This window comes from Acomys minous (assembly GCF_964271855.1).
Source record: "Acomys minous genome assembly, chromosome: 14".
Lineage (NCBI taxonomy): Eukaryota > Metazoa > Chordata > Mammalia > Rodentia > Muridae > Acomys > Acomys minous.
This window is the reverse complement of record NC_140496.1, coordinates 72,298,637-72,325,003: the sequence shown is the minus strand read 5'-3', so window position 1 is coordinate 72,325,003 and position 26,367 is coordinate 72,298,637. Positions and strand designations below refer to the sequence as shown.

The 26,367-nt window shown below is 44.0% G+C and overlaps 1 protein-coding gene across 3 annotated transcripts in view; it reads left to right on the top strand.

Annotated features, from left to right (window-relative positions):
* The window catches only part of CDC14A (cell division cycle 14A), a 160,507-nt gene that overhangs the window by 31,649 nt on the left and 102,491 nt on the right, over nt 1-26,367 (top strand). The window lies entirely within an intron of this gene.

Here is a 26,367-nt window from a genome sequence, read left to right as displayed (position 1 = left end):
GTTTTGTTCTCTGAAGGCACCAATGTGTCTGTACAAGTTCCATAGGAGCAGGCCACAGTTTCTGGAAATTGCTGGTTTTACTGGGACTGTGCCAAAAGAAGACAAAAGTCACCAGGGCTAAAATGCACATGTAACCTGGCCTAGCAGCTCTTCAGAGCTGTGTGCGATGCCTACGTAGGAATGTGCTGATTGACAGGCAAGGGAGGGTGTTGACATTTCTCCCCATCCACAGGAAAGGCCAGGGTGTCTCTGAAGCACAAAGCTTGCTGCTGTGTGACCTTTCCAGGTCTTATTTGCAGACCTTGATGGAAGGCGCCACACTCTGCCTTACCAACCCCAAATTTCCCAGGGTGGGGACGGGGAGCGGTACTGCTGGCAGGCCATCAGACTGCAGTCAGGGGAGAGGACAAGCTGGTAGTCACACTGTAAGCCTGGGCCTTGCTTCTGGAGCTTAGCTGCCTAGTTACGTTCACTTCTTTAAAGCCTGGAGCCATCCTTGTGGCCCCGTCTTCTTTCTTGTTCTATAGACAACACAGTGGAGTATAAGGAGTAGAGGCCAACAATCAATAAAACACAGCTTTTTCACCCTGAAAGGGCTTTGTACGGGAGGGGTCAGGTCACTTGCTTTCTCTTAGCTTTATTTATTTCCCTTGTTGTAAAATGGGTGGGTTGGATACTATGACCCCCCCTCCCCCAACTTTCCTTCTAGGTCTTAGGAGATTAGAATTAATGGTGGGTGCAGACAGGCTATGGCTTTTCTTTTTAAGAGCATACAAGAAAAGGCAGCTGCTGGCGGGAAGGGCTGATGTGAAGTGCTAGTTGCTGAATTAGGCGGGCATGCTATTTTTTTTTACCTTACGCTGAGAATTGATAGTAGCTTGACTGACAGCATGGTTAAATATGGAGAGCTTGTGATAGTCTCTTGACGCACGCCATGGACCAATGGGGCTTCGTGATGTTTTGTGACTAAGTCCTTTGTCATGAAGGACCTCTGTCAGGTCACCCCTCCCCCACTCCACCTCCCTCCCTCTCTTTATCTCTTCCTCCCCCCTCCCCCACCTCCTTCCTCCTCCCTCCCTCCCTCCTCCCTTCCTACCTGCCATTCCATTTTGTTTAGATCACGCTTTCATTTCACCAGTTACCACTAGAATTTTGAAAGGAACTTTAGCTGTTACACATGCCTTGGGCTCACAAGAAAATACCCTGAGATAAAACAAAATATGGGCTCTTCTGTCACTTTAAAGCAACCCCAACGGGAAAGGGCAGGTCTGGCGTGGTAGGAGAAGTGCTGACCACAGCACAGGCTTGTCTTACACCTAGTCACAGTCCTGGGTGTAAAGCAATTACCCTTGAACGGGCCATTTCCCAGCTGACCTTTCTGATTTTGTAAATGTGCTCCTTAGAAAAGTCCTTTTCAAAACTGTTATATAAAAATGACATTCAGGATTGTGGTCATTTTTAAAGAGACATTCACGTCTTTCCCCCCCCTTGTATCTTTATGCACTTAAATTGTTGACACATTATAAGATAGTAATAGGGCCTATACACATTCAGTTAGTATTCTTATGTGTTCAGTGTTGCTAGGTGAGTCTCAGTCTTATAAACAAATCTTCTCTGTGTATGAAAAGGTCTCTAACCTGGGAGCAGTCATGTAACCCATGAGACAAAACAGGTATATGTGTTTTATCAAAGAATTGTCCCCGAGAGTGAAAACAATAAACAATTCTCTCTCTCTCTCTCTCTCTCTCTCTCTCTCTCTCTCTCTCTCTCTCTCTCACTCTCTCCTTTTTCAAGACAGGGTTTCTCTGTAGCTCTGGCTGTCCTGGAGATAGCTCTGTAGACCAGGCTGGCCTTGAACTCATAGAGAGCTTCCTGCCTGCTGGCTTTGGACTCTGCCTCCCAACTGCTGGGATTAAAAGCGTGTGCCACCACTACTCAGCTGATGAGTCCCTTTTTAAATGTGCTATCAGCCATGTTCAGGAGGCACTGGCTCATGCCTTGAGACAAGTCTTCTGAGTTTTGGCTTTCTCACTGATCAAATTTGGGATAGTACCAGGGCATCCCTGCCTACTGTGCAAAATTGTTATGAAGGTCAAACATCGAATTATCTGTTGGCTAGCACCATATTACATATCTAAATTATCACAGATTTATTGTGACAAAACATACCTTTCTCTTCCTATCCCAAATGGATTTATTTCCTCAGTAACCATCCCCTTCAGAAAACTTAACTTTTACTGTTGATGAACCAAATCACAAGCCAGTAGTCATTTCGCTTTCTTAGTGGCCCCATTACACATCCCACTTAATCAGAAGTGTTACTGGTTCTAACTCCTGAAACACATATCGAACCAGAATGCACCTTTCCATTCAATGCTGTTACCTAGGCCAAGCCGCGGCCGTGTTTTTCCTTTGATTACTTCCTTAGATTCATGCATTTGTCCCCTCTGCTTTCCTTTTTTGTATTCTTGTTTCCCTTTGAATTCACATTCCTGGCAGTTGTCAGGGTGGTCTTAAAAAAAAAAAAACAAAACAGCAAAATGAGATCATACCATGACCCTTGGTTTGAATCTGGCGGCTGACTATTTTTAGCAGCATCGGATCTTTCTGATTGGGACCCGTGTAGCCTAGTGATCTCCGTGCTCACTGATGTCCCATCCATGCTGGCTGCTGGCCTTCTAACTGAAAATAGCCTTTTCTCACCAGAAGCAGATAGTTCTGCTCTCTTTATCTAGAACCTTCTTACTTCAGACCTTTGCATGCCTGCCAGCCGCACCCCCTGGCCTCCGCCCCAACCCATCTTGGAGAGGCTCCCTCCCCCACCTCAGACTCTGCCCTGCCTGCCTTGTTTGCCTGTTCTTCGTTATTTTATTTTCTTGCCGGCATCCAGTCTTTGAAGTTACCTTGTGTGCTCCTGCGTTCACTTGTGTATTACCTCGTTCCAGACCAAAGGGTAGGGTCCTTATCTGTTTTGCTCACTTCACTGTCTAGAGAGTGATAAAATATTTAACGAAGGGTTAGGTCCCGGCATTCGCTAGTTGAGTTGGATGCTGGCCATAAGGCAGCGGGAGTGTCCTGGAAGCTTCTGCCGTCCTGAATCATGGGTAGGTCTAGGACCGGAGGCGGCCACACGGAAGACACCAGTGTGGAAGCGGGCAGGTGCTGGGAGCAGCTACTGTTTCCTAGTTGGTGCCTCTGAGTTCCAAACATCCAGTTCAGGGCCATACTGGCTATAAGGTGGATGCCTGCAAATATACTTTGAATGGATAAACCCCCACTGTAAAGGGGCAAGTTGGACATAAAGTGTTAGTGGTGTCTTCCTCCTTTCCAGAATATCTGAGGTCTTTTGTGATCCAGCTGATAGAGAGTTCAAGGTGATAGCTGGAATAATAAACAAGAACGACTTCTTTTAAGAATACACTTTCTTTTCTGTCTTCTTCTTCTTCTTCTTCTTCTTCTTCTTCTTCTTCTTCTTCTTCTTCTTCTTCTTCTCCTTCTTCTTTGAGACAGGGTTTCTCTGTGTAGCCTTCATTGTCTTGGACACAATTTGTAGACCAGGCTGGCCTCGAACTCACAGAGATCCTCCTGCCTCTGCCTCCCAAGTTCTGGGGCTAAAGGCATGCACCACCACTGACTGGCCACTTTCATTTTTCTAATAGTTTTTTTTTTTGGTTGGGGTAAAATATACATTCTATAACTTAGTATTAGAGACTCAAGAACAAACAACAACAACAACAACAACAACAACAAACCAATCAAACCAGGTCTCGTATATCTTGGGGTGGTGGGTAACAACCTGTATGTAGTCAGGATCCTCCTCCCTCTGTCTCTCAAGTCCTGGCATTATAGTCTTGCGCCACCATGCCCACCTGTTTATGCAGGCCTGGGCACAACCCAGGATGTCCCATGTGCTAGGAAGCAGTACACCAGAGATCTCCTCTCAGAACCGTTTTGAAGCATCTAATTCCATGGTATTGATTACCTTCCAGAGGCTTTTGTTTGTAGTTCCTCTCTAGGTGATTTCCAGTATGCCTTAGAAGCCTTTTCTGTCTGTTTCCTTATCTGCAATCATGGAGAGTCTACTTAAAGCCATTTCTTCTAGAACTTTTTAAGGATCAAAAAGGAGATTAAAAAGGAGGGAAATCACAGAAAGGATGACTCTGTGGGTGGTCTTAAGGCCAGGCTGCTGGATTGTTGGGGTACTGGAGATCACAGTGACACATAGTGAGAGGGTCTCTTCACCTTCCAAGCTGTGACCTTGGACTCCTGGAATTGGAGGGCTCACATTTGAATAAGCCATTTCCTGTCCAGTGCATCAGTCAGTGTGGTTGTAGAAACAGAATGCCTAGATTATGGGAGCATCCAAACAGGCTCACGTGACTTGAAGAATATAGTTTTCTGAGTTATATTAATGAAGGGCTGGAGAGATGCCACAGTGGTTAAGACTGCTGACTGCTCTTCCAGAAGACCTGGGTTTGAGTCCCAGCCCCCACAGGGCAATTTATCACGGTCTGTATTTCCAGTTCCAGGGGGGATCTGGCACTCTCTTCTTGCCTCTGTGGGCACTGCATGAATATGCTACACAGAAATATACACACACTCAGACACATAAAAATAAATGTAAATGTTAAAAAAGGATACTAATGAAGCTCTTGCCATGAAATTCAAGACCAAGTTCTTATCTATGTTACTGTATTTAGTTCACAGGCCTATGACAATTAGGCCAAGGAGAATTTGGTCCAGGCCATGATGGCTGAAGAAATGGGGTGGTAGTGGTAGTGGTGGCAGCTGTGTGTGTGTGTGTGTGTGTGTGTGTGTGTGTGATGAATACACACAAACGTAGATGAGAAGTTATAATAAATATGATTTTTTTTGGTTAAATATTAACTTCAGAGTTAAAGAATTAAGAATTTTAGCCGGGCATGGTGGCACATGCCTTTAAACCCAGCACTCGGGAGGCAGAGGCAGGTGGATCGCTGTGAGTTCGAGGCCAGCCTGGTCTACAAGTCCAGGACAGCCAAGGCTACACAGAGAAACCTTGTCTCAAAAAACCAAAAAAAAAAAAAAAAAAAAAAAGAAAAAAAGAAAAAAAAGAGAATGTTTAGTTTGCTATGGGGGTGCATACCTATACACCCAGGATTTGGGAGGCTGAAGCGGAGGAGTGTGAGCTTGAGTCCAGCCTGGACAACCTAGTTCAAGGCCAGCCAGCCTGAGTTATATAGCAAGCAAGAAGTAATAAACTGTTTTCAGGGATGCGGAGGATGCTTAAACAGCAGTGGCAAGGGCTTTTCAGGCTCCTTGGCTTACCTTTAAACCTTTACTTTGCTGGAGATCTACATTATAAGTTAACTGGGTGTAGCTTGAGCTGCACATTATGTCTGCTCTGGGGGTGACTAGCTTGGGATTTGGAGGCTTTCTAACTATGTATGTTTATCTTTTATTCTGTAGCCTACACATGTGGCTATTAATATGGTCTTACTGTGCTGGTAAGTCGCCTTCTTAGAAAGGTGTCACTCCCTATCTGGCTGGAAAGCAGTGACCATAGCACAGCCATGGTGTATGTAGCTTGGAACCCACTCATAGGTGTGTGTCACAAGCAAGCTTTTATTTATTTATACTCCTGTTCTTCCATCTTTAGGAACAGGGATAACAACATTGTGCTTAATAGAGTTACGGAGGCTGCAGGAGACCAGGCTAGACCACCTGATACTGTTCTAAGGTTTTAGAGATCTCTGGAAGTTCTGGGGGGGAGGGAGGGATGTTGTGTGGCCTCCCCAGGTTTTCTGTGTCAGGTGCCACCTCCTATTACCGGTCTTGTTCTTAGACCCTTAGACTGTGCTTCTGAATGCCTGACAGCCGCCTCCCTGCTTCTGTGTCCCTATTGTCCCTGTTACCCGACTGTGCGTGTGAGTCCTTCTGTGGGTCAGTAGCCATTGGGTGGTTGCTAATCTAATTATTACCTAATAGAGTTCTTCAGATGAGAGTATAAGCTTTTTCCATCTCTTCTCCTAGCATGTGATTTTCATGTTCAGTGGAAGCATCTATTTACACCAAACGAGCTTCTCTCCTGTGAGATGGGTAGTAAGGTCTTGGTTAGTAAATATTTATTTAGCTCCTATGAACCCTGCTTAACACCACGGTGAGCAATAATATGAGCAATAAGTAATTGTGAAAAGTGTGCAACAGGTGTGAAGCCCGGAGAAACGAGAATTCGTTCAAAGCACGCCTTCAAGAGTTGAAGGTGAACAGCACCTACATCCTGATGTTACTGTGGACAACTGGGGCCAAGCCTGGACTCAGGCAAGGACTGGGATGGCTGATCCCAGAGGGCAGAGTTGGTAAGGAAGTGTCACGTAAGGGGGAAACATTGGAGGTGAGGGAGCTTAGGAAGAGAATAATCTAACAAGTATGCAGGGAGAAGGTTCCCCCCTTCTTACAATTAAAAAAACGAAAAACAACAACAACAAAAAAACCCAAACCTAACAAGTTTAAAATGTAGCTTCAGAGCCAGGTGGTGGTGTAATCCCAGTACTTGAGATGCAGACGCTGTGGATCTCTGTGGGTTTGAGGTCAGCCTGGTCTACAGAGTGAGAGTCAAGGACAGTCGGGGCTACACAGAGAAACCCTGTCTCGAAACAAACAAAAAGTGTAGCTTCAGCGTGTTTCTTTTCATGCGGTTGTGATGTAGTCATCTGAACCTCCATCACTGAGCCTGTGTATGGTACATGGTTTGCTGTTTAGCAGATCTCACCCATCAGGGCACCATACAATTTGTTTACCAGTTAATATTTTCTACAATTTTTATAGGTTTTGAAAATTTTTTTTTCTGAATTATAAATGTTATACTTTTTCTTAGCCTGAATGTTGAGGCGTGATTTCAAATGCTCTTTTTCTTTTTTTTTAAAGGATTTTTAATCTTTAGGTGCTTCCTTTCCTTTCTTTCCTTCCTTCCTTTCCCTCCCTCTTTCCTTCCTTCCTTCTTTTCTTTCCCTCCTTCCTTTCTTCCTGCCTTCTTTCTTTTTTAAAGTGAAATGTTGAAGACCTATGGAACAGAATGTTATTCTTAAACCGGTTTGTGCAGTTGACATTATGTGGAATTTAAAATTTCATATACACATTACAATTTTATATTTATTCGTGTGTGTGTGTGTGTGTGTGTGTGTGTGTGTGTGTGTGTGTGTGTGTGTGTGACAGCAGCCCCAGTGTACAGGGTGTACAGGTCAGAGAACAATCTGTGGGACTCTGTTCTCTTCTCTCCTTCTACCAAGAGGCTTCCAGGGGTGGAACTCGGATGTCAAGCTCCATCCCAGGAGCCTTTATTTGCCCAGGAGCCATCCTTCTGTTCACTGGATATGAGCTTTACAACTTTGGAAATGGAATTGCTAAGAACTGCCACTTCGTTATTTTCGATGTTGTTTCTTTTGTTTTTGAGGTAGGGTGCTATACAGCTCAATCTGGTCTAGAATTCGCTGTGTAGCCTGGGCTGGCTTTGAACTCCATATCTGACTGCTATCTCATAGCAGATGGCCTGGTTCTCTGGCTTTTGCAATCTTTCTGCCCCTCCTTCCACAATGTTCCGTGAGCCTTAGGCATAAGTGTTGTAGATGTGGGGTTGGGCATTCCATGGTCAGTTAGAACAGTGCCAGTTAAAAGTGGTTAAAGTAAGTGTGCGTGTGTTGATTGATACCTGGTTGACTAACTGCACATTTGCTTTGCCGTCCTCATCATCCATGTTACTTCCTTTCTTTATTAACTTAGAAGTCATCTGAGAATTGTGCTTTCTGAACTGCCCTAACTTATTGAATTTGTAGATTCAGCATGTTACTTAAAATGTTGGCAGAAATTGTCAAGAAAAATGTTGGTTCAAAATAATAAGGACGTTTATATCAAATGTTTATTAAGACAGTAGCTCAGCAGATGTCAGAGATGTGTGCTGCCCTCCTTCCGGGAGGCTTCCTTGTAAATCTAACCAGTAGCATCATGCGGAGAGGAAGGGTGAGGTGGGACGTGGCTGGGGCTGACTGGTTTCCTGTTTGCAGTTCCTTCCTTTAGTGGCTTGGATAGGCAGGTACTCTTGTGATATTGCCCGTAAATGGGCCACTCTGTTCTTAGAAGCCTGTGGGGTTTCGTGACTTTGAACTATCTCAGGCTCCTTTAAAAATTCTAGGTTTTCCTCAGTCTTTCTAAGACTACGGCTCTGCTTGTCTTTTGCTCACGGGTAGCACAGTCCCACCATCCCAAGTCAGCTCCTCCTTGTGTGTTCCCTCCAGCTGGGAGCCAGGAAAAGTAGCGGTTCCTGGTTCGTTTGCAGAGTGCATCGTTTTCAATTTGCTTCCTAAGTCTCTTTCTGTATCTTGTTTTTCTCTGCGTCTGCTGGTAAGCTGGAAGTAAGCTCCCTTTGTGCTCCAGTAAGCTTGCAAACAAATCTCCACGTGACCAGTGAACTCCTTGATCGAGCACTGCCCAGCATGCTCTCGGTCTAGGCTAGGTCCCCACTACTGTGACGGCTCTGCCAGTAAATGTGCTTGCTGAACAAACCTGGCATCCTGATTTTGATACTAGAACTCACTTAAATGCGCAAGGAGAGAATGGACATTCACACAGTTGTCTTCTGAACTCTACACGTGACCCCTCCATTATGCAACAACAACAACAACAGCAACAAACAACAACATTGTATAAAGAAGGTGCGGAGGAGTGGTGGTTCACACCTGTTATCCTAGCATTTCAGAGACTTAACACAGGAGGATTGCCACAGGTTCAAGGCCAGTCTGAACCATGGAGTAAGACTCTCCCCTCCCCCATGCTCCCACCTCGTGTGTGTGTGTGTGTGTGTGTGTGTGTGTGTGTGTGTGTAGTTGTGCATATATAACTACATATTTTTATTACATTTATTCATTATGGAGGTAAATATTAAGAAGCCCCTTAAACTCCTATGACACTTCGTATGGTAAGGCTTTTTGCTGTGTTTGCCATACCTTCTGTGAGACCATGTCCTGGACACGTGCCTTTGGGCATCCCTGGCATTTGCTGTTCCATTTTGTGTAGCTCTCCGGATGGGGCTAGCTCACAGTCAGACATGCTCTAACGCACGCCAGAGGCTTGCTCTTCAGCCGGGCAAGTTCCCTGGGACATATGAGGTAGAAAGTGAAACTTCCAAGTTTTATGCAAAATGATGTTATTTAATCATATTGGGGTAAAGTTTAACACTGAGTGTATGGGATGATGGTTTTCTCTTAGTTTTGAAATAAACAACGCTATGTCAGAAAACTTGATCCATTCTTGCAGGGCCACTGGAGTGTCTTCATAGGAAAGTGGCCGGAAGAACCCTGCCTCAGGCCTCCTAGAGACTTAGGGAGTTAGATCCAGTGGCTTGTCCAAGAGCAGTTCCATTGCTTGAAGAGAGAGACCAGAACCCAGGTCCCTAGGCTGTAGCTTTGCTCAGTCCGAGGTAATGAGGCGCTCCTCTCAGAATAACAGCAGCTAAAGGATTGACGATAGCACACGGAAGGAAGGCTGGCCCGTTCCTGTGAGAAAGTGGTATTGTGGTGTTGCAAATACAGGCGTGTGGGCTCGCCTCCCCGTAAGAGCTGAGTGTTGATTCTGGCTAAGTGGGTGAACTTCTACTGGCCTCTGTGTTCCAGCCAGATGCAACCACAGCCTTCAGGGTGGATCTGAGCTGGAGGAGAGATAGGAATGGGAGAAGGAAGTGGGTGGGGCTAGTAACTCACGCTAGCATAATATAGAAGTTGTCTGCTTTCCTCTTTACCCCATATTTACACACACCCCATTCACACGTGTATAATTGAAACCAAAGGTTCATGCCTTTGTAAGGCAGCTTCTTTCACCTCCCTCCCTCCCTCCCTCCCTCCCTCCCTCCCTCCCTCCCTCTCTCCCTCCCTCCCCCTCTGTCTGTCTGTCTGTCTGTCTTCCTTGTTTGAGACAAGGGTCTCATGAAGCTCAGGCTCAGAGTCACATTGTAGCCGAGGACAAGCTTGGATTTCTGATCTAACTGCCTCTCCTCCTCAAGGGTTTGGGATTACAGGCGTGTGCCACCACACACACTTACACACGCTGCTGGAGACTGTGAATGTTCACGCTAGGCAAGCACTTCACCAACTGAGCCACATCTCCCACCCATGAGGCAGTACTTACATTACGATGTATGAGGCATGCTGTTTTCTTTTGCTCTATTTTATTGGGGTGGGGGTGGGGGCAAGAAAGGCAGTGTGGGGAGGTAGCTCTGTTGGCAGAATGCTTGCCTGGCATGCAAGCATTCTTGAGTTCAAGGTCTAGCACCACATAGGACACAGTGGCACAGGCCTGTAATCCCAGCATTTGCAAGCTAGAGATGGGAAGAAATGGACTTCCCAGGCATTCTCTACTGTACAGAGAAGTGAAGGCTAGCCTGGGCTACCTGATAAAACTGTCTCAGACAAAACAAAATCAGGACTTGGAATGTGTTTGCATGTTTCTCAGGGCCTGGATTTTGGCAGCAAATGTGTGTGGCTAATTGTTTGGCTTTTTCAGATTTAGCCCTCAGCTAACATGAGCAAGCTGAAGGAAAACTGCCAATATTTTGAACTTCTCTGACACTCCCGTTGCTAAAAAACGCCAAGTTCCAGGTGGTTTCCTGTCAGCTGATGCCGGGATCATAAGAAAAGCTGTTTGCTTTAACTGCTCAGATAAGCAGACTTATCTTTATCACAGTGTCATTTGAATCACTGTATCACCCTCAGTCTTCTCTCTCTCAGGCTTTTCCTCCCTTTTTCCTTGCAGCCAAAACGGGCTGTGAGGAATAACTTGAATGAGGAAAGCCCTTCCTTGTGTGTCAACTTGGGGCCTGAGCCTGTTAAATTGATGTTGAGAGGCCAAATGTCCTCAAGCCTTATCCTTTAGGTTTACAGTGGCTTTAGGATTGCATAATTTTAACGAGTGAGTTTTATTTCAAGACTTCCACCCCACAGGTGAATGTGGTGACACGCATATGTAGCTCCAGCATTTGGAGACTGAGGCTGGATGGCTGTGAGTGCCAGGCTAGCCTGGTCTACCTAATGACACCCTGTCTCAGACATAAGGACAAACTACTCCAAAACCCTTTACCCAAACCAACCAATCAAACAACCCCCTCCCTCCAAAAGAACGAGATTAAATGCATTTAATTATATTTATATACACTTATACATTATATATTAAATGATATCCTTTTTCCATTGTGGAAAGTAAATTAATTAATTAGAAACTCCCTCCATATGTAATTTTTAAGGAGGAGTAAACTGTAGCTCCTGTTCATTTTGCTCAGTAAGCGTCACTAAGATACTTAAAACTTAAGATGTGATTGCTACATTGTAAACATAGCTGTGCTCTTGTGAGCCACTAGAACCCCAGGTTAAGTTACTGTCTTGGCCTTTTCTCCCTTCACTTCCTCTTTTCCTTTCTTTTTCCCTTCCCCTCAACCCCCAACCTCAAAGTCTTGCTCTGTAGCCCTGTGTAGCCTCCAACTCCACCGAGCCTCCAGTCTCTGCCTCCTTGCGTCATTATTAGCTTTTTCCTCATTGTTCCCCTGTCTGGCCCTGGCCCTGGCCCTGTCTTCCTTAGCTTTTCCGTGGCAGGACCTTGAAGAGCTTTTGACTTTCCATTTTGTAGATCCAGGCCTTTTTTTTTTTAAATAGACAATGACCTAGAGCTGGAGATTTCCCCATTCTCCAGAGGGTCCTAGAAACCTACAAGAAGAACATCATGATGGGTGGATCTGGGCCCAGGGGGGTTTGCTCAAATTACTGCACTAACCAAGGACAATACAAGCAGTAAACATTGAACCCCTACTCAGATCTAGCCAATGCACAGGACAGTCTCCACAGTTGTGTGGAGAGCGGGGCCTGACTCGGACATGAACTCTGATGCCCGGTATTTGACTACTTCCCCTCGGTGGGGAAGCCTGATGGCACTCAAAGAAAGGAAAGTCTTTACTTATCAGGAGATTGGGATAGATGTGAGGACATCCTACTGAGACTTTAGGTAAGAGAAATGTAGGAGATGGGGAAATAGAAGGACACAGAGGGTCCTAGAAACCTACAAGAAGAACATCGTGATAGGTGGATTGGGGCCCAGGGGGTCTGCTCAAACTATTGCACTAACCAAGGATAATACAATAGTAAACATTGAACCCTTACTCTGATCTACCCAATGGACAGGACATTCTTCACAGTTATGTGGAGAGCAGGGACTGACTCTGACATGAGCTCTGGTGCCCCATATTTGACCACCTCCCCTTGGTGGGGAATCCTGGTGGCACTCAAAGAAAGAATAAGCAGGTAACCAAGATGAGACTTGATAGCCTATGACCATATAGTGGGGGAGGAGGTCCCCCTTGGTCATAGACCTAGGGGAGGGGAATAGGTTGAAAGCGAGACGGGGAGGAAGGAATGGGAGAATACAAGTGATGGGATAACAATTGAGTTGTAATCTGAATAAATTAACTAAATTATAAAAAACAAAAACAAAAACAAAACAAAACAAAAAAAATAAAGCTGGAGATTTAGTTTGGTGGCAAAGTCATGGTTAACAAAAGTAAGTAGCTTTGCTGGTGTCACCTTTGCTTCAAGGAAACACTTAAAGTTGCTCTACGACCCCATAAAGCTATTTAGCAGGGGGTAAGTAACATTTGTGGTTTACAGCATCAAACTGCTAAGCAGAGAGACACGCCTTTCTGTGGGACTGGACACCCTGCAGGCTGACTCAGGCCTACAATTCTTTCAGGCGTAGGTGTGAGTCATTTAGTGGGCTTGTTTCGGGGGGTGGGGGGGGGGGAGATTTCTTATTTAATCAAAATAATACAACCTTTCTTTTAGACAGGCTCTTCCTGGTGTTTCTGCTCCCTGGCCTCTGCAGGCCTTCCCTCCCTATTGCTCACAATGTCATTTTCTTACCACCAAACTGGGAACAAAGCTCACGCGTTTGCCTCTTGTGTACTTGCCTCTAGTGTACTTCAGCGAGCTTCCCAAGGTTAGTTCTCTGTAGTCTCGCCCCTGAGAGAGCGAGTTTTTCGACTAAAAGATGATTCTCACTCATACCTATCTTCCCTGTGTCCAACTTATACTGTCTCTGCGGTTTTAGTGAATAAGGAAATAAATGAGCTAGGAAACCTCCCTGCAGGGGTTCAGAGTCCCTGAGGTGCATGCTCCTGTGTTGACCATGTAAACACAGGGCAGATGGACTTCCTGCTCTGACTGTCCTTCATTACCGTACCCCATGTGACAGCCGGGCCCTCATTATGCCTCACTCTCCTTTCTGAGATTTCATTCAAAACTGGCCCAAACGTGTCAAATGCAAAATTCCAAAATAATTCATAAGTTTTTAAATTTTTATTTTATTAATTTATTCATATTACATCTAAATTGTTATCCCCTCCCTTGTATCCTCCCATTCCTCCCTCCCTCCCAATTTCCCCTTACTCCCCTCCCCTATGACTGTGACTGAGGGGGACCTCCTCCCCCTGTATATGCTCATAGGGTATCAAGTCTCTTCTTAATTGTGCACACTTTTGCGTAGTATCGTGAAGTTTCTTACGGCCTGGTTCTGTCCCACCCAGGCTGTGAATTATCCCTGTGTCCAGCAGAGCCACACCGTGGGTCGCACCTGCCGGATAGTTCTCCACTCTCTGTCTTGGTACCTAATCTACTGTTAACCTGTCTCATCGTTTATATTCTAGTGATTGTTACCATGGTACCACACCTACATTATCCACCCAGCTTCATCTAATCACCCAGGCACTGCATCGTATAGGGTAAAATGGTATAAGAGGTTATTTTTGAGAGCCATTCATGTAGCTTCTTCTACAGATGCTGTTACAATTTTTCGATTATTATTAGTTTTGTTGTTACTCTTCTATTATGCCTAATAAGTTAAATATTAATCTCACTTCTATGATCACACACACACACACACACACACACACACACACACACACACACACACACACACCACCAGGAGCCAGCAGACCAGCTCTGCTGGAACGTGCTTGCTATCCAAGTTTGATCCCTGCGATCCACATCAATGTAGAAAGAGAGAACTGACTCCACGTAGTCATTCTCCGAGCCCCACACCTGTGCCTACACACAGTATACACAAATGCAATAATAAACAAGAAATAACGGGGGAAAAACAACACAGAAAAGCAAAATACATATAGCATTCCGGTCTTCGTGGTTTCAAGCTTCCTTCTGGGTGGCAGACGTCCCCCGTGGGTAAGTGGAGGCCACTCTGCTTTGATGTCAAGCCCCGGCTTCTGTCTCCTCTCACCAGTTTTCCACCTCAGTGCTTGCGATTTGAATCACCTGCTTGTTGAAATATGGGGGTTGTAGATCCACGGTGTGCCTAGCCCTGGAGAATATGCTAACATTATGGAATAGTGTCTTCATTAGGATGAGGGAAGTCTTAAATCCCATTAGTCTGAAAGTGGTAAAAAATGAATATGTTCCCTTTCAGATATGTCTGATATTTTGAGAAAATTCTCAGTGACCACAAGTGAGTTTCAGTTTTGATTGTTGACTGCATTTGTTATTATTATTTTTTTAGAGGCAGTTTTTAAATTTAGGTCTTTTCCTCCATGGAGATACTTCAGTGAATTGTAAGGGAAATTATGACAAAAATGGGGTTAGCATTTTAAAAAGGTCTAAAATAGATTTGTTTTCCTATCTCCAGCAAAGTGTATGTATTTGGAAAAATTAAAAAAAAATTAAAGGATATCCTGGCTTTGGACTGCTGCTATGATTAGCACAGAGATTAACAAATGTACTAGATACTAGATTTTGTATCTGACTTATTGTACTTCTGAACTGAGGGGAAAACTTGTTGATTAAGATCTATTACATTGTTTGGAGTGGTGGCCTACAAATCCCACACTCTGGAGGCAGAGGCAGGTGGATCACTTTGAGTTCAAGACCAGCCTGATCTACAGAGTGTGAGTTCCAGGCTAGCCAGGGCTGCATAATGACCCCCTGTCTCAAAAACAAACAAACAAACAATCCAAAACCCCAACTCTGACACAATTAACTTGAGATTTAAGGAATGTCGTTTGGCCTAGACCTCCTAGGTTCATAAGCTTTAGGGTGGCATCAGAGGCCTCTGACTTTTTTCTTGTCCACTCTGGCAGACCAGAGTATTGTTTTCTCTGCAGAGTTGCCTAAGTGGCCCTGGACTTAGACTCTTCAGAGAAGCAGACATGGCTTAGGGAGGCTTGTTCCTTATCCAAGCCTCCAGCCTTCTCAGTCTGCATCCTTAACGTGCCAGGAGACTCAGAACTTTTTAGAGGAGGCAGAACCAGGAGGCATAGGACCTCATGCTAGAGTTGGCATTCTGGTACCCAGTGCCCTTGCTTTAGTTGGAAAGTCCCAGTGTGTACTGTGGTGTAAAACAGCCAGCTTACCTCTTTTCTCACCCGGCATCTCTTGTCATTTCGCTAGACCTCTCTCTCTAGCTGTGTTCTTTCTCCCCTTCCTTCCATCTCTTTCTTTTCATCAGACTACTTCTCTTCCGGTTGCTTTTTCTTTCTCTTTCATGTCCTTTTCTTAATTGGCTAATGTATAGCACAGCAGTGTTGTGATAATTGGAACATTTTTGTTGCTTGGAGCAGAATCATTCTTAGACTTACTCAAGCTTAAAACTTAATAAGCCAGGCCTTTCTGGTGGCATATGCCTTTAATCCTGGCACTTGGGAGGCAGAGGCAGGCGGGGGAGCTCTGTGAGTTCCAAGCTTTTGTACATAGTAGGTTCCAAGCAACTAAAAACCAAAAACCAAAAACCAACCCCCAAAACATAATAATGAATTCCCTGGTAGTTTAAGTGGGAATAAGCCATGTATTCATTAGAATGGGGGATCTTTGTCCCCTCTCGAGTTGGGTGCCTTTGTTCATTCTTTCATTGAACAAGTATTTTTGAGCACTTGTGACAGACACTCACCCCCAGGTAGCAGCAACGAACAAGAGGATTTGAATCCCTGCCCCTCTGAGTTTATATTTTGCTGGAAGGAACGTGGGTGTGAAAGGTAGTGACATGTGCTGGCAGATGGTTGCCTACTTCATATTGGAATCAGGGAAGTCTTCTTTGAGCAGCTGATAGTTAAGAATATGTTGGGTCCAGCGTGCCCATGGTAGAGGAGCTAAGGCAAAGCCCAGGTAGCTGTCACATGGTGTGGAGGGCAGCACAAGGGATGAGCTCTCGGTTCTTTGTCCAGCTGGTAGGTAAGGGTGAGTCCCGGTTTCATTTTCCGTGACACAAGATGCTGTTAGGGTGTTCAGATGGCTTAGCATCCTTTTAAACTCACCTGCTGTTTGATGACTTACCTTCATGACTGGATTTACACTGTTCCACCCTGACAGTTACTGTTTACACGTCTGCTTTTCCTGTTCTCACTTTTATGTTCTGAACATATAATTCACTGTCTACAAATCGCCTCGGGGAACTAAGAGGTGGATGCGGTACTTTGAGCTGTGAAGGGCCTTTAGCAAAGCCTGTTGATGCTGTCTTGAAATTTCTTTGATTTTCTTGTTAAATCTGACAGACACACGCTCATTTGTAGGTCTTCAGGCTGGCCATGGGGTTTAAAGCTTGGATGTTTGTAACAGTGGTCCTCAGCCAGAGCTGTGAGTTTGAATCATCTCAAGCGTGCACGTCCGCATGGCTGTATGTTGAAACAGCTTCAAGGTTTTTGTTGTCACTTGCCATGTCCTGAAAACTGGGAGCTCCTGCTGGCTTGAAAGACCAGAAATATGCGTGGGCTGCTCTACAAGGTCAGAGGCACATTGGCCTTGGTTTTGGCATTGTCTGTGGTTCCTGTGTCAGTAACTCCTTGTTGAACCAAGATATGAATCGCCTGTGTTGGAATTATGGGAAATTCTCTGCCACACTCCTTTTCCTGTCTCCATCCCTTCATTTCCCTTTCACTGGCAGACCCGATCTTCAGCAGAGAGGTGAGAGAGAAAGAGCTGACCAAGGGTGCGGGTGTGTGTGAGGGTTTTCTAGGACAAGTGAGGGTAGCTCACTAAAGTGAGCCCGACTGGGCTTAGGGGTGGTGCACAGTGTGTGGGAACGGGGATGGGGTCCCTGTAGCTACAAGGAGGGATGATGGGCATTCTATAGAGTAAGTGTGTAGAAGGTCTCTGGTCGCCTTTATTTGTCAGTGCTCTGTTGGTGGAAATTAGTAAGCCTTGATAGGTAGGAACTTGGTTACTTGAAAACAAAATCTTGGCATGCTTAAGAGGGATCAATTCTTTTATCTTCTTGAAGGACAGTCCTGTCATGTGGCATGTGTCTGCAAAGTTCAGGATAATGCGCAGGCAAATGACCACAGGATCTGTTCTGCAAACACACGACTAATAGGACAAGCTCTTATTTCTCCTGTATTCTCTAAGCAACAACTCTTTTGTATTTGTATTCCTGTATTTATACTGGAAGAGAACAACCAGTTCCTTGTTTGGGCTCATTGTTCGCTTTCTGTTCTTGAGTAAGAACAGGAGCTTGCTTACAAGTTACTAGGAGACTTGAGACCTGAGATTTAAGTTTGCATGCCGTGTGGCTCTGCCGGCACAAAGTTTGTGCTAACATCTCCCCTGAAAACTGCGGAAAGCTCAGAGAGGAACAGGATAAATATATTGGAAACTGTTTTAAAGTTATTTATTATTTGTTTTTTTTTTTGTATAAGGTCTTGTGATACAACCCAGACTGGCTTCAAACGTGTGAGCCCCCCTGCATTGCCCTCTGGGGGCTGGGATTACGGTCACGTCCCAGTACGTTCTGCTACAATTTCAGCAACAGTGTTGTCACTTAAAGTTCCTCAGGCACCTGGTCTGGTTACTAGAATAAGCCCAGTCTACTTTCTCCACTATTGGCAGATTACAGGCTACTGTTTGGAAAACACCCGGCCCCTTGCCTGAGTCCCATCTCTGCTTAGCAGTCTTCTTCCTATGTGTGTTCAGAAAGTGTTTTCTTCCCAATATTTCCCACTAGTTATTATACGGAAGTCTCTCTCCTCTTATCTTTGCCTTGCCTCTTATTGCCTCAGGCTTTAAATCAGTCCTAAGTGAGTGCCAAATATAGTGAGGAGACTTACGCATTTTGAGGTAAAACTGATGTAAATATAATAAAGTACTATAAAACATTTGAAGTAATTCAGATTTCAATTGAGAGTCATTGAAGACATATTCATTGATTTCCTTATTTTTAAAACTTTGCTTTTATTTATTATTATTATTTTGTGTGTGAGTGAGTGCAGGTATGCATGTGCCCTGGTAAACACGGAGGTCAGAGGTCAATGTTACAGTGTCTGCTTCTCCTTTCATTTTCACATGGTTTCTGGGGATTGGACTCAGGTTGTCAGGCTGGCAGCCATCACTGGCTTCAACTTCGAACTTTGACCTGGGGAAAAGTGTTCCCAGAGTTTGGGATATTTGCCTAATTTATAAGTAAACTTTGAAGTGTAGTTCATTTATAAATGAAAGAATTATCATACAAAATGTTAAACCATGACTTATCGCTGTCACCAGCATCTTGGTCATAAACATGTTCTGATTCGTTCCTCTCTGATTCTGATTTTGAGTTTTACCTAGAGTAGATGATAGGTCAAACCCAGACATATGCTTGCCTGTGCTGTAAACATGTAACCTGTGGTTGCTTCTGTAACATGAGGGACTTAGGGACTCTCAGCCCCATTTTGTCCTTTCCCCCTTCATTGGGTATGAGCTCATTGGTGTGGTTTTCTTTGGTTTGCTTGGCAAAGGCTTGTTCTATGTCCTTATGATTTAATTCTCAGTGATGGCTCTGTTGGCACATGGGCTTGCCTCAGGCAAAAGAAGGCCACAGTGTCATTGAAACAGTGCTACCAAGGAATGTGCAACTGTCCCAGGCATATTATCAGCTCTAGAAAGGCATCTATTCAGGCTGATTATGAAAATTCTGCTTCTCATCATATTAAATGGGGAGACACATGTGGCTAATGTCTGCAGTTCTCCCAAATTGCCCATCAAAGAGGCTCCACTCTGATTGTGTCCATGAAAGGGATGGAAGAAGAATTTCTCATCCAAATAAATTTTGAGATAAATACAGTCATGTCTGCTGCTTGTCATCTGTCTACTCAGCCCAAACTCCAAATGGAAATATAGAGATGTCTCATGAGGGCCTTTCAGAGCAAACACAACCTCACAAACCAGCCAACCAACCAACCTCAGTCATTTCTAGACCTTGTTCTTCAGAAGATGCTGGATAGAAATAAGTGATTGGGTGGAGATGTGGGGCCCAAGTTTGCTTCCTTCTTAGAGTGCACCTGTCTCCATCTTTGTTAGGCAGAAGTAGTCTATTCTTCATCGCTGACCTCGTGGTCTGTGACTTCTATTGGATTCAACGGGCAGGAAGAATGTCTTGTTTTTCTTTACACTGGGTTCAACCAGAGTGTGCAGGAGACAACATACAGCCTTACTATTGTGTTTTAATTAGGATATCGAGCATGGTAGATTTAAAGTAGATCAAGACCCAGGCCGTCAAGAACACAGTCGGATTTCTGCTTTGTAACGCAGGCTCGCCTATTTAATGTCAACGATTGTTGCACATTGAGCATTTCTGTTTCTGAAAGCTAGAACAAAAGTGGGATTGTTTGTGCATCTCAGAAATGTGTGGCTTTTTCCTATTTATTTTTAAATTATAAAGTTGAATGAAGATATTGTTTTTTATAGTCGCTGAATAGAATGGGAGGATATGAGTAAGAAAAATGTTGCAAAACATAAGAATTTAAACATTTTTTGCTTGTGTCTATGACAATTAAAATTTAAATTCGTCTTCAGGAAACAGCCATTTACAAATTAAGCACCTTGACATTTTAAGAATTCTGAGAGCCAAGCCTTTGGTACCAAGGACAAAGCTTTAAAAGTTTTATGATGTCTGCCAGCCCTTTGCAGACTTTCTTTGTGTATACTCTGTTTTTATTTATTATTTATTTTTTTTTTATAGATGTACTTTCTGTGGATATCTGTAGCTCATTCTTTGCAGACAACTGGAATTGTTTTCATCTCCAGCCCTGGTCATCATCTTTTTTTTTTTTTTCTTAAAAGTTCAAATACCAAAAACCACATAACTATGACTAGTAACAAGGACTCTGTCATTTGCATGTTGCTGGGTTGGAGAGATGCATGGGCCACCTCAGTGATCCTGGGTGGATTCTGTAGAGCAGGGGCTGGTGGCATTTATTTTAATGTTGTTCATGCTAAGGCCTTGTGAGACTTGGGGACTGAAGAGGCAGGCCTGAGAGATGTCTGCACTTTAAAACAAGACGGCTTCCCTGGATGATGGTCTCATTGTCATGATTTCAGCACTCACGAGGGGGCATTCGCTGCCTCATGTCTTCATGTCTGGGAAGCCTTTTGGGCTTAGTTGTATGAAATATACAGATCTAGATCCTCATGGACACATGTGGTTGTGTTAGTTTTCTTGTCCCTGTGACAGAATATTTGACAGGAACAACCTAAGAGAGGATGGATTTGTTCTGTCTCGTGGCTTTTGAGAGTTTAATGCGCGCATCCCAGGCGTGTTGCTTCGAGGTGAGGCAGAGAACCACAGCGGTGGGAAGGTGGAGGGAAAGAAGGCTGATCATCGCCTGGTGCACAGAGAGCAGGGAACGAGGAAAGGGGCTGGGCATCAGGTATAACCCACAAAGTCATATCATACCCCTAGTCACCTACTTCCTCCAATGAGGCCCCGCCCTCTAAACTTCTCCTGTGAGTCTGCCAGGGACACTTCATATTCAGGCCATAAGAACGGAGAAAAGGAGAAAATATTGTGGAACTAATTTTATCTCTCTCTCTCTTTTTTTTAACATTCTCTTGTTGTGGTAGAATTATATGTCAAGTACAGTTAGAAGTATGCTATGCATACATTACACCATTTCATCTCTCAAGCAAGCAGCATACAAAGGAGCAATGTCTCAATGACACTATGACATTCTACCTGAGGGACATTCACGGTCCTATAATGTCCCCTCTTCACACTCTGGAAACAGAAGTATAGAGAATTAATGCGATACCATTCACAGGCACAGGAACCTACAGCTGAGCCCAGGCAAGGTGGCTCCTAGCCACGGTACTTTGTTACCACACTCTCTAGTTTGGGGATGTCGTTTCTCCTTACACAGAGAACTCCTTTTATTTGTTGTTTGTTTGCGCCGCAACCAACCACTTTGAGAGTGCTTGCTGTGTGTGTTGTGCTGTGTTGAGCCTTGGGGATCCAGAAGACATGAAAATTGCCTTCATTAACATTTACAGCCTGGCTAGGGAGCCAGACAAAAATCAGATAAGCACAGAAACAAACTAGAGCAAGAATTGGAAGAAGGGGGTACAGAGATGGTTCAGCGGTGAAAAGTTTGAGGCCAGCCTTGTGCTACACGAGACCTCATTAAAAAGCACAAATAAAGCAAAAGGACCTGAGTTAGGATCTCTGGGCCCCACGTAGCGGAGGGAGAGAACCAGTGCTTTCAGGTTATCCTCTGACTGCCACACGAACATGGCTGAGCACACATGTGTGCATGTGCACAAACCATGTAACTTTTAAAAACTAAGTAAAGAAATCTGGGCTCGTGTTAATCCATATTTGTGGTTTAGAAAATGAAAAATACCCCAGGGGCTTCATCAATTTTCTCAAAGTATTCTTCAATTTGGGGAGTGGGTTTTCTATTATTTTGCTTAATATTTGACTTGTTCTTAGGTAGGTTCGGCTTCTGCAGCATTGCCATGATGGCTTGAAAGTGACATTCTCCAGTTCTGAGTCAGTTCCATTTCTTCCCAAAGAGATGTCCAGGAAACTGATGCTACAGCCAGAAATTAGTTAAGAACTAAGGTCATCTGGTTTATGACAACACTCCTCCTTCTAAAAAGAAGCTGCGTTTGAAACGTTCAGACTAGGTGGTCAGGCTTAGCAGCAGACGCCTTTGCTCTCTGAGCCATTTCCTCAGCTCCTTGGATTTCTTTTAAAGGTATACTTAGGGTATAAGTAAATATGTTTCTTAAATATGTTTCAACATTAAACTCTTTTTCTTATTGAAAATATAATAACGCCCCCAAAACAAAGCTAGAAACATAATAAGGCTTGAAGCAGTGTGTACCACATTTACAGTCTGGTTTGGGCTTCGGTGTGAAGGCAGTTACTGTTTTTTAAGAATCACAGATTTATGTATTAGGAAGAGTGAACTGTCAGAGTGCAAGAATAGAGTTGTAAATCTCAAGATGCTTCTGGAAACGGCACATATTCGTTTTTTAGGCTTTATGGATCCAGTGACTTTAGACTCTAGCTTAAAGATAATTTACAAGTATTGCAAGCACACTCTGAGAATGTTTTACATAGTGTGCTGTGGTGGTCTGGTATTCTACGAAGTTAGGAGAGATTTGTAATTTGTCATATCATCAATGTGTGATGCACACAGATGCTTAAAGTTTGTTATGTATTGTAATATTCATGCATGTGTGTTGATTCAGTGATAGATTTTTTTCCACTTGTAATGGTAAAAAAACCACTTTAAATCACATTGATCTATGATAATGGGGTGTCTAGATGAAGAGACTGGATAGTATGAGGTGATGTATGTGGCAGAGTTAGTCCATGATAATTGAAGTTTACACATCAGTGGCTTATTGATAAATATTACAGATTGTTTTAGTCTGAATTACCATGTTTTAAAATAAGACCTCTTTATCTCTTGATTGTCTCTCAGGAATCATGTACATAATTAATGGAAAAAAATCTTTGTTGCTTGGCATTGAAGTTAATTAAATAGGAAAAAAAATCACTTTAATTAGCAGGCTCGTGTTCAGTTAAAAACAAGTTAAGTATATATTAGCCATTTTAAAATTGAGGGGGTTTGTAGGACTTCCTGACAATGATAGAACAATTTTATATAAGTAATGCACGTGTCACTCACTAAATTGGAATAGAATGAAACACTGTCTATGTCAGTGAGTTTTGTCAAGTGGTATCAATCAAAGTTTGGGAAAATTCTTCCCGTTGGATTATGCATTATAATAGCTAGTGAGAGGAGTAGAAACCACACACACACACACACACACACGAGAGAGAGAGAGAGAGAGAGAGAGAGAGAGAGAGAGAGAGAGAGAGAGAGAGAGAGAGAGAGAGAGAGAACACTCCCTTTTAGAAGCCAAAAAGATAGATCAGGATATCTAGCATAGGTACTTTGAAATTAGTCAGAAAACAGTTTTAGAAAATAACAGACTTGCCTAGCACAACTCTGAAATTCAATATAGACTATTATTATTTTTTTTTAGAGAAAAGATGTATTAAACATTTCATAACTAGTTGCTTCTTATTTAAAAAACAGATTTGTTCATGCCTGTACAAAAGTAATAACTGAGTAGGGTGTTCCTTTTTCTCCAAATCTACATTACTTTGGTTCTTCACAGACCTTTACTGTTAACCATTTGAAATCACATGATTTCTAAAAAACCATGAGTAATTAGGAACTGGGAAAAGGGAGTCCCTTCTGCCAGTTGTGTGGAGTGGGCTCTGTGTTCAAATGCTGACTCTGCAGCAGTGAGAAGTTGGAACAATCTGTACAGCTTTGGGCTGTGGGTTCACTGACCCCAAGGCTCATGAATGTTGGTTTCCTTCAAGGCTCCCATTAAGCCTCTCTGTCTCAGAGGTCTCTGTCTCTCTGTCTCTCACTCCCTCCCGACAACCCCCACCCCTCATCTAAGAAGATCTGGCAACACGCATATTTCTTCTTGGGAAAAAAAATGACAGTTTTGTATTTTAATGAGCGACCCGCGCCTGCATCTTTCAACAACGCGCTCTTCTCTGAGGAGGAGGCTGTTATGCGGCTCTCCCTAAGCACTTGCCCGCGGAATGTAAAAGGTCAGCCTGTAACAGATGCTCCAGGAATCTCCCTGAAATTTAGATGGGCTCTGTTGGGTTTCGCTTTGCACCTATTAATAATTTAGTGCTGGGATAAAAATAAAAACAAAGGCTCAACAAAGGCTCTCATCTTTCAGTGTGAGAACGTGGCTCATGTGTGCGAACTCATGCAGGTGAGACAGGGAGGGGAGCCCTGTGGCCTCGCTGCTCTGAAGAGGTTATTTCACGTGGGCCCTGGTGACTGCCTTCTGAAGCGCTGTTGCCTCAAGATGAAAGGGAATTAGTGTAATTGCTCCTTCGGAGGGAAATGTATTTTTCTTTTTCAAAGGAGGTTGTATAAGCTTTAATTATCTAATCTAAACACAGAGGCTTTCCCAGCAGCTTTTCCTGGTAGCAGCCACAGGCAACTTTCAAACACTTGAGCTTGAGAAAACACTGGTTTATTACATAACCCACCCATCAGGGTACAGTAGAGTTACAGGGTAGCACGGCTTGCTGCAAATAACCCCTAGAAGTTAGGATGGGTTCAAATTGATTTTCAAAATGATTTGAGCTGAAGGAAAAAAAAAAAAAAAAGATCTGAGCTGCAGTTAGAGTTATGATTCTCTGCGTGTAGAGTCAGTCTCTCCTGTCTGCAGCAGTCCCTGTGAAGACAATTCACCTTCGGGGCTGTGTGTACGTCACACTCCGTTCACTTTGGTTGGTGTGTGCTGTATCAGAACTTCTCCTCCTTTGCCTATGGAGTATGAGAGTTTGCGTCTGAGCTTAGGTGTACTTGTATGGGGGACGCACATGAATATGTGTGTCTCTCTGTGTGCGTGTATACATGTATGTGAGGCCTCTTGATAATCTCAGGTGTCATATGTCTGGTGCCGTTCTTTGCTTTTGGAGACAAGGTAGGTCTCTCATTGGTGCTGAAACTTCCTAAGTAGGTTAGGATAGGTTAACTGACTGGTAAGCCCCAGGGATCTGCCTATCTCTGCCTTCTCGGGACTGGGATTACAAACATACAGCATCATTCCTGGCGTTTTTGTTTGTTTGTTTGTTTATAATTCATTCATTCATTTATGATGGGTTCCAGGGATTGAACTTGGGTCCTAATGTTTGCAAAGCAAGCACTCTAAGGACTGAGCTATCGTCCCAGCTACTAGAGGTACTTTTTTGTCTATTAAATACTTTTCTTTGCTGGGTGTGATGGTGCACTCCTTTAATCCCAGCACTTGGGAGGCAGAGGCAGGTACCTCTCTGTGAGTTCGAGTCCAGCCTGGTCTACAAAGTGAGTTCCAGGACAGCCAGGGCTATTACACAGAGAAACCCTGTCTTGAAAAACAAAAGACAAAAAGCAAACAAACAAAAAACCAAACACTCCCCCCCCAAACCAACCAACCAACCAACCAACGAACCAACAAACAAAGAAACCCTAACCTCTCCCCTTCTCCCCCAAATTACTTTTCTTTAGAGAATTAACCAGGGCTACTAGTTTTGAAATCATTAGCAAGTGAGCGCATGCTATGAATTTCCAATGGGATGACTTAGAGCTCAAAGGTTCTTTGAGGGGAGGAAGGAAAACCCTACTTTAAGAAAACTGGGACTGCTTGCTTGCCTGTCCTGTAACTGAATGCATAGGACCCTGCTGTTGGGACATATGAAGGCAGTAATGCCACTGATTCTAGGTAAAAGATTTTTTTTTTAGGGATTAAGTTAGATCGAAGCTACAGATGATGATGAAGAGTGCCCTGTCTCCAGAGTCTAATAATCTTCAACTGTGCCCAGGATAAAACCTAACACGCCGCCCTCCAAGCACACAGCCCTGGTCTTGTTCTGACCTCTCACTTGGCCTCACGCCCTGCTCCCTGCTGCTCACCCACACTGAGCACAAGCTCTGTCCCACCCCACACCTTTGCCCAGTCCTTCTCGGGCGTCTTCCTATTCCAAAGTCACCAGAGCATTACGTAGAGAACCCCTGCCTATTAATTATTGTCTTTGTGCCACAGTAATGTAAACTCTATTAAGCGTGGAGCCATTCCCCAATACAGAGCTTGATAAATGCTGTCTAAGCAACATGTTACTTAATGGAAATTATTTATGGTTTTAAATGTTGCTTTTTGTTGGTTTGTACATTAGCAGTTTATCAAGATGTCTCTGGTATCAACAGCCAGGGCTACTGTGCCTTCCCAGCCCCTCCACCAGTTTCAGTTTTAAACACTTCAATACGATTTCACCAAGCCGTTAGTGAGCTGCACCAGCTTTTCTCAGAATAGAGATGTCAGCTGACATCCACAGGAAGAGCGCTCGCTGTGAGCTCTGAGGTCTTACCCGGTCTTGGGTGAACCCCTGGCCATCTTCCATGACGGACAAAGAAGCTACTGTTGGTATGTGATGAGAAGACCAATGGGAGAGGTGCAATTGTCACCCTACCTTGTATCTGTTCAGTGGGGGTCTGTGAACCCCAGCTGGCTTCTTCAA